This window comes from Equus quagga, chromosome 17, assembly GCF_021613505.1.
Source record: "Equus quagga isolate Etosha38 chromosome 17, UCLA_HA_Equagga_1.0, whole genome shotgun sequence".
Classification (NCBI taxonomy): domain Eukaryota; kingdom Metazoa; phylum Chordata; class Mammalia; order Perissodactyla; family Equidae; genus Equus; species Equus quagga.
In genome coordinates, this window is record NC_060283.1 from 47,409,119 (window position 1) to 47,418,773 (window position 9,655).

A 9,655-nucleotide genomic window follows, 5' to 3' on the forward strand; every position below is an offset into this window, starting at 1 on the left:
GCTCGGTGGACGCTGAAACTGGAAGGAACTGTGGCAATGATCTAACAACTTCAATCCCTTCATTATGCAGAGGAGGAAACTGATACTCAGGGGCTCCAGTGACCTGGCCAAGTTTCCACGATTTGCTAGTCAGAGCTGGGATTACAGTCCAGGCGTCCTCATTCCAGGTTCAGTCCAAAGCATTCACTTAAAAAGAATTGATATGTTAATGGAAGATTGTCTATTGACTAAATCAAGGGCCTAAGTTCCCTCTGAAACAATATACTACTTCTTTGTTCTGTCTCTACCAGTTAAGAAGAATGAAACAGCATTTTGTTTGTTGATTTTTTCATTTATTCAGGCTCTCTATGAAACAAGGCACCGCTTCTTTATTCTGTTTTATCAGTTAACAACAACAATTGATTCTCTTCATTTATTCAGCGCTATACAAGACACCATCAGGAAAGGGAATGAAATTCAGATATAGCTCCCAAACTCAAAAAGCTAAAAATCCAGAAGAGGAAACAAGACCAGTTCACATATAATTAAGATGTAGGGTAGACCTTGATGACACCATTAGATGCCACCATGTGTCATGAGTCTCCAGAGAAGCAAAGTCAACGTCTGCTTGGGAGAAAGGAAAGCAGAAAAATATATTCTGTCTTTACAAAGCTTCAGAGAAATATCTTCCAGAGTTCATGGAAAATTGTTCAAGTCTTTCGGTAACAAAAATTATATACAAACTACAAGTGAAAACCAGCAATTTCCTTAAAAGCACCCAAGCAACCTATCTTTATTTAACCACAGGACATATTTTTTTAATTGGCTGCTGAGACTTTTAGAATACTTACGAAATACCCTGGGAAAATATCTACAATTGCACCCATTTTGACCTCAGTTGTGTCTACACTTATGAGATTAAAGTGCTTTAAAAAATTCAGTTCTCTCTATACTGATACTTTTGGCTTCATATGTGAAGTTGGCCACTGTCACTGTGTTAAGGGCCTTTTCAAATGACAGTGTTACATTTTTTAATGAGACTTAATAGTTGAAATGGAATAAATGCCTTTTTTAAAAAAACCCTCAGATTTATTGTTATAATTTAGTTATGATAAAATTCACAACTTTTTGGTGTATAGTTCCATGAAAGTCGATGAAGTGGATGCTTATATTGTGATTCCCATGCTTAGCTATTAGTGCTCTAAAGACTTGCAGAACTGATGGAGAGAAACAGGCTGGGAATCAGTAATAATATAAAGCAAAGATTTCTGCATGTCCTGCGTGCTCTGGCAGTGGAGGGTGCCCTTTAGATGAATAATCTCCTCTACTTCTCCCATCCCTGTAGAAAACCTTCCTTTATAATCTCTGCTTTGCAGACGAGAAAGCTTGGAGAAGTTGTTTCTTAGCCAAGGTCACACACCTAAAAGGTGGCAGGCTCCCATGCAGGGAGAATTGCATCCCTTTCCTGCCTCCGTCACTTACTAGTATTGCAATTTGGGGAAATTCATCTGGCTGGTTAGGGCTTCGTTTTTCTCATTTGTACAAAGAGAAGGGTGGACAAGCCTTCTGGTCCCCCAGATGCCTCTGAACCCTATCCAAGCCCCGCCATCTTGGCTCACAACTGGAAATAAAACATCCTGATCAGCAGCAGCCTCAGGGTACAAGTCTCAGACAAACATCCCCAGAAGTTAAAGAAACAAGCAGAAATGCCACGCACGCTTGGACTGAGTCCAGCCTGCTCCCACGCAAACTCTTCCCCACTGTTGCCCCATAAGCAGCTGGCACAGAGGGCAGTACCCTGCCATCTAGTAGAGTTCAGGAGGCCAAAGAAACAAATGGTGAGGAAGTACATTCGGCCTCAGTCCAGCAGAACAATGTGGCCACTGTCTTCTGTTCTGGCTTCTCTGGTCTTGTCACATCTTCACAGACCAGGAATAAAGAGATCTGAGTCAGCCGAGCCATCCTCGTTCTCTCAGCTTTCAGTTCTGTGGTTGCCAAACCATCCTTCTATCACATCACCTCATCAGCTTCCTCCTCCGCCACCCTCTCTCCGCAATGACAGTTCATTACTGTCCAGTAGACTCAGGGAAGTATAAATGAGAATGGAGAGCTGGGAAGAATATGTATGCCTATTCTCTCTGCAGCAGTAGAGTGACTCTGGAGACCTCGTTCCAAATTCTGACTCTGTCATCGAATGGCTGTGAAAATTGGGTCTCTCTGTTATCTATTATCTATATTTTTTTTGTTAATGGGACTGAAGTCAAGAAGCAAACTTGATTTCCTGTATAATAATTTGTTTCTTTTGGGAGTTGCTCATGCTAAGGGACCTGGGGAGGAGCATTACTTCTTTCTGACCATTCAACACCCCCGAACTTCACTGTCCTTCACAATTTAAAGCAGGCTTTATCCACGTAGACCAACAAAACATCATGCCACGTAGATGGGCCCAATATGGTAGGAATTCAGACACAGACCTACTAGGCCCACCCTTTTCTCATTTTTGCCTGTTTTTGATTTGCTTTTCAGGGCCCTTCATGAACAAGGTTTTCTTTTAGGGCTTTAAGTACATAGCAGGGACTCAGCAAATGCTTGCTGATCACCTGTTATGGGAATCCAAGGATAAAGATGAAAATGGCCCAAAGCCAGAATGGATGATGTTTTTTAAAAAATCTAATTTTACAGGGTAAAATTTATTGTTTTAGGGGTAGATGGTCCGATTTTTTTAATCCCAAAATATTTAATTTATTCAGTGACTTAGTTTCTACAGTTGGAAGAGGAGATTAATAATAATCTCAGAATGCTTCTGCACAGACCAAGAGAGGTAATGCACACAAACACCATGCGTAAATCCTAAAGCATGGCTTCCTGGCAGATTTCACTTGATGGCACTCAGAGTAAAGGGTTATATTTGTACACTGCATTGAGGGTAAACGGATAAAGCAGCCCAGAAGGAGTTCTCACTGCCCCACGGTCTCCAGCAGCCATAGAAACGCCTGCTACCCCAGTCCCCTCTAAGCAACCCCCAGGGGTAAAGAGATCAATAATTCATCACACCTGCAATATTCTGCGTGTCAAGGCACACTTCTTGAAAAGCTGTTTAAACTTTCACAAGAATGTACAGATGTAATGGAATGATCATATTGATGTGAGTGTGTCATTTTATCTTCCTTCACTCTATTGCTACAGGAGACACTGCCTAATCACCAAGATCATAATATTATTTATAAGAATAATACAGAACACTCATACACTGCTGGTGGGAATGTAAACTGGTGCAGCCACTATGGAAAACAGTATGGAGATTCCTGAAAAAATCAAAAATAGAACTACCATGTGATTCAGCTATTCCACTTCTGGATACTTATTAAAAGAACATGACAACAGGAATGCATAAATATATATGCTCCCCTATGTTCACTGCAGCATTATTCTCAACAGCCAAGACTTGGAAGTAACCTAAATGTCCATCAAGGTACTAATGGATAAAGAAGATGTGGTATATACACACAGTGGAATACTACTCAGCCATAAAAAAGATGAAATCTTACCATTTGCGACAACATGGATGAACCTTGAGGGTATAATGCTAACTGAAATAAGTCAGACAGAGAAATCCAAATTCCGTCTCATTTCACTCATATGTGGAAGATAAAAACAACAATAACAGGGAGTGACATCAGTGTCATGGTGGAGTGAGCTTGCCTGAGACTCCCTCCCCTCCAACATACAACAAAAAGGAGCAACCATATTCCAACAAAAAATATCCTAATAGCACAGGAATCCTTGGAGACCCACAGCAGCCAAACAACGGAGGGCGGGGAGGCTGGAGCCCCCCTCGGAGGAGCTGGAATGGGGTAAGAGAGCACTTCACTCCCTCCCCTAAAGACTGCGGTCACTGCAGCAGGAGGATCCATGAGGGAAGGAATGGAGGAGGGGGTCGCAAGTCCAAGGGATCACCCAGGACTCCCTAGGGCCCTTGCACCTAGAGGGAAGCCCTCTAATGGGGAAAAGCTTTCGCGTGGGGTGACCTCATCAAGCCAAGACCCCAGGAGACTAGATAGCGAGAGCTGATTGGGACACCAGGGACTTCATGCTAGAGAAAGCTCCCCCCCAAGCTGTGCTGCGACATCTCAGCTGAAGGAGGAGAGCTCAGAATACCTGGCTCTCAACCCCCATCCAGTGGCGATAAGCTGTAACTGCAACTGAATAATATCACAATGGGGAAAACCCATAGTTCCAGCATCAGGCAATTCATCAAAACTCCAGACCAGAGAGAAAATGACAAGCACCCAGAATTCAGTCCTGGGGATGCAGAAATAAGTAAACTAAAGGACAATGAATTCAGATCAGCTATCGTCAAAAAACTCAATGAGGTTAAAAAGAATATAGAGAAACAATTCAACGAGTTCAGGAGCTACTTCTCAAAAGAGATTGAAACTATAAAGAAGAATCAATCAGAAATACTAGAGATGAAAGACACAATGGAAGAGATAAAACAAAATACAGATTCCCTGAATGTTTGTGTGGACACCATAGAGGAGCAAATCAGCATAATGGAAGATAGACATGTTGAATAGCTCCAGACAGAGGAGAAGAGAGAACTGAGACTAAAAAGAAATGAAGAAAGTCTCCAAGAAATATCCGACTCAATGAGGAAATGCAACATAAGAATTATAGGCACTCAAGAAGGTGAAGAGAAGGAGAATATAGCAGAAAGTGTGCTCAAAGAAATAATAGCAGAGAACTTCCCAAATCTAGGCAATGAGAGAGAAACGTGTGTGGAGGAAGCTTTCAGATCTCCTAGATTTGTCAATGTAAAAAGACTTACAGCAAGGCATATAGGAGTAAAACTGGCAAAAATGAATGACAAAGACAGATTACTCAGGGCAGCAAGGCAGAAGAAAATAACCTACAAAGGAACCCCTAGCAGACTTTCAGTAGATTTCCCTGCAGAAACCTTACAAGCTAAGAGAGAATGGAATGACATATTCAAAACTTTAAAAGATAAAAATCGGGCCTGGTCCCGTGGCCGAGTGGTTAAGTTCGTGCGCTCCACTGCAGGCAGCCCAGTGTTTCATTGGTTTGAATCCTGGGCGTGGACATGGCACTGCTCATCAAACCATGCTGAGGCAGCGTCCCACATGCCACAACTAGAAGGACCCACAAAAAGGATATACAACCATGTACCAGGGGGCTTTGGGGAGAAAAAGGAAAAAAATAAAATCTTTAAAAAAAAAAGACAAACATCGTCAGCCAAGAGTACTCTACCCAGCAAAAATATCCTTCAGATATGAGGGAGAAATTAAATCTTTTCCAGACAAACAAAAGCTAAGGGACTTTGTAGCCACAAGACCTGCCCCTACAAGAAATCCTCAAGAAGGCCCTCATACCTGAAAAAAGAAAAAGAGGGAGAAAGGGGTCACAAAACACAGAGTAGGGAGACAAATAGATAGAATCAGAATAGGATAGCAAATGTTCAACTATAGCATTAGGATAAAGGGAAGGAAATCACCAAAAGCAAAGACAATCTTGTCACTTTAACCACAAATTCACAACACAAGTTGGAATAAGATATGAGAATAATAACAGGAGGGGAGGAGGAAAGGGGCTGAATCAGTTCAGACTGAGGAAATAAGAGGCCACCAGAAAATGGACTATGTTATACACAAGATTCTGAATACAAACTTCAGGGTAGCCACTAAACTAAAAAGCAGAACAGAGACACAAAAATTACATAAAGAAAAAACTAAGAAACATGGCATGAAAAACTGCATAATTCAATGGGTAAACCAAAACACACAGGATGAGAAAAAAAGGAAATAGAGGAAAACCAAAAAAGGAGTGATATAATAACAGCATTAAGCCCTCATATATCAATAATCACCCTCACTGTAAACAGACTGAACTCTCCAATAAAAAGACACAGAGTGGCAAGATTGATTAGAGAACAAGATCCAACAATTTGTTGCCTCCGGGAAACACATCTCAGCTCCAATGACAAATACAGGCTCAGAGTGAAGGGGTGGAAGATGATACGCCAAGATAATGGCAAACAAAAGAAAGCAGGTGTCGCAATACTTATATCAGACAAAGTAGATTTCAAGATAAGTCAGGTAAAGAGAGACAAAGAGGGGTAATATATAATGATCAAAGGGACATTACATTAAGAAAAAACACTTATAAATATCTATACAGCCAACACAGGAGCACCAAAGTTCATAAAGCAACTATTAACAAACCTAAAAGAAGATATTAAAAATAACACAATAATAGTAGGGGATTTCAACACCCTACTCACATCATTGGACAGATCATCCAGACAGAAAATCAACAAGGAAAGAGTAGAATTAAACAAAAAGCTGAAACAGTTGGACTTAATAGACATATATAGAACCCTCCATCCAAAAACAGCAGAATACACGTTCTTCTCAAGTGTGCATGGAACATTCTCAAGGATAGACCATATGTTGGGAAACAAGCTAAGCCTCTATAAATTTAAAAAAATTGAAATAATAACAAGCATCTTCTCTGATCATAATGCTATAAAGCTAGAAATTAATTACAAGACAAAAGCTGAGAAAGGGACAAAGATGTGGAGACTAAACAATATGTTATTGAACAAGCAATGAGTCATTGAAGAAATTAAAGAAGAAATCCAAAAATATATGGAGACAAATGAAAATGATAACATGCCATACCAACTCATATGGGATGCAGGAAAAGCTGTATTAAGAGGAAAATTCATCGCAATACAGGCACACCTTAACAAACAAGAAAAATCCCAAACAAGCAATCTCAAATTACATCCAACTGAATTAGAAAAAGAAGAAAAAACAAAGCCCAAAGTCAGCAGAAGGAGAGAAATAATAAAAATCAGAGCAGAAATAAATGCTATTGAAACAAAAAAGGCAGTAGAAAGGATCAATGAAACAAACAGCTGGTTCTTAGAGAAGATAAATAAAATTGACAAACCCCTAGGCAGACTTACAAAGAAAAAAAGAGAGAAAGCTCAAATAAACCAAATCAGAAATAAAAGAGGAGAAATAACAACAGACTCCACAGAAATACAAAGGACTATAAGAGAATACTACGAAAAACTATATGCCAACAAAATGGATAACCTAGAGGAAATGGATAAATTCTTAGACTCTTACAACCTCCCAAAGCTGAGTTAAGAAGAAATAGACAATCTGAATAGACCAATCACAAGGAAAGAGATTGAAACAGCAATCAAAAGCACCCCAAAGAATAAAAACCCAGGACCAGACAGCTTTCCTGGGGAATGCTACCAAACTTTCAGAGAGGATTTAATACCTATCCTTTTCAAGCTATTCCAAAAATTTAGGGAGGATGGAACACTTCCTAACACATTCTACGAGGCCAATATTGCTCTGATACCAAAGCCTGACAAGGACAGCACAAAAAAGGAGAACTACAGGCCAATATCACTGATGAACACAGATGCAAAAATTCTCAACAAAATTTTGGCAACCCGAATTCAGCAATTCATCAAAAGGATCATACATCATGATCAAATGGGATTCATACCAGGGACACAGGGATGGTTCAACATCCGCAAATCAATCAATGTGATACACCACATCAACAAACTGAGGAATAAAATCCACATGATCATCTCAATAGATGCAGAGAAAGCATTTGACAAGATCCAACAGTCATTTATGATAAAAACTCTTAACAAAATGGGGTTAGAAGGAAATTACCTCAACATAATAAAGCCCATATGTGACAAACCCACGGACAACATCATACTCAATGGGAAAAAACTGAGTGCCATCCCCCTGAGAATAGGAACGAGACAAAGATGCCCTCTATCCCCACTCTTTTTTTTTTTTTTGAGGAAGATTAGCCCTGAGCTAACATCTGCCAATCCTCCTCTTTTTTCTGAGGAAGACTGGCCCTAAGCTAACATCCATCTTCCTCTGTTTTATAGGTGGGACGCCTACCACAGCATGGCTTGCCAAGCAGTGCCATGTCCGCACCCAGGATCTGAACCGGTGAACCCCAGGCCACCGAAGCGGAACATGCACACTTAACCACTGTGCCACCGTGCCAGACCCTCTATCACCACTCTTATTCAACATAGTACTGGAGGTTTTGGCCAGAACAATTAGGCAAGAGAACGGAATAAAAAGAATCCAAATAGGGAGTGAAGAAGCGAAACTCTTGCTGTTTACAGATGACGTGATCTTATATACAGAAAACCCAAAGAATCCATTGGAAAACTATTAGAAATAATCAACGACTACAGCAAAGTTGCAGGGTATAAAATCAACTTACATAAATCAGTAGCATTTCTATACTCTAATAACAAACTAACAGAGAAAGAACTCAAGAACACAATATCATTCACAATCGCAATAAAAAGAATAAAATACCTTGGGGTGAATTTAACTAAGGAAGTGAAAGGCCTATACAATGAAAACAACAAGGCTTTCCTGAAAGATTATTGATGACAACATAAAGAGATGGAAAGACATTCCATGCACATGGATTGGAAGAATAAACACAGTTAAAATGTCCATACTACCTAAAGCAATTTACAGATTCAATGCAATCCCAATAACATTCTTTACAGAAACAGAACAAAGAATCCTAAAATTCATATGGGGCAACAAAAGACCCTGAATTGCTAAAGCAATCCTGAGAAAAAAGAACAAAGCTGGAGGCATCACAATCCCTGACTTCAAAACATATTACAGGGGCTGGCCCCGTGGTCAAGTGGTTAAGTTCACGTGCTCCGCTTTGGCGGGCCAGGGTTTTGCCAGTTTGGATCCTGGGCACAGACATGGCACCACTCATCAGGCCATGTTGAGGCAGCATCCCACATGCCACAACTAGAAGGACCTGAAACTAAGATATACAACTATGTACCAGGGTGGATTTGGGGAGATAAAGCAGAAGAAAAAAAATACTACAAAGCTATAGTAATCAAAACAGCATGGTACTGGTACAAAAACAGCTGCACAGATCAATGGAACAGAATTGAAAGCCCAGAAATAAAACCACACATCTATGGACAGCTAATCTTCAACAAAGGAGGTGAGGGCCTACAATGGAGAAAAGAAAGTCTCTTCAACAAATGGTGCTGGGAAAACTGGAGAGCTACATGTAAAAGAATGAAAATTAACCATTCTTTTTCACCATTCACAAAAATAAACTCAAAATGGATCAAATACCTAAAGGTAAGACCTGAAACTATAAGGCTTCTAGAAGAAAATATAGGCAGTACACTCTTTGACATCAGTATCAAAAGGATCTTTTTGAACAACTGCTCTTCTCAGACAAGGGAAACAATAGAAAGAATAAACAAATGGGACTTCATCAGACTAAAGAGCTTCTTCAAGGCAAAGGAAAACAGGATTGAAACAAAAAAAACCCCCACTAATTAGGAAAAAATATTTGCAAGTCATACATCTGACAAAGGGTTAATCTCCATAATATATAAAGAACTCACAACTCAACAACAAAAAATCAAACAACCCGATCAAAAAAAGGGGCCAGGGATGTGAACAAACATTTCTCCAAAGAAGTTATGTGGATGGCCAACAGGCACATGAAAAGATGTTCATCATCGCTGATCATCAGGGAAACGCAAACCAAAACTACTCTAAGATATCACCTTACACCCATTAGAGTGGCAAAAATAACCAAA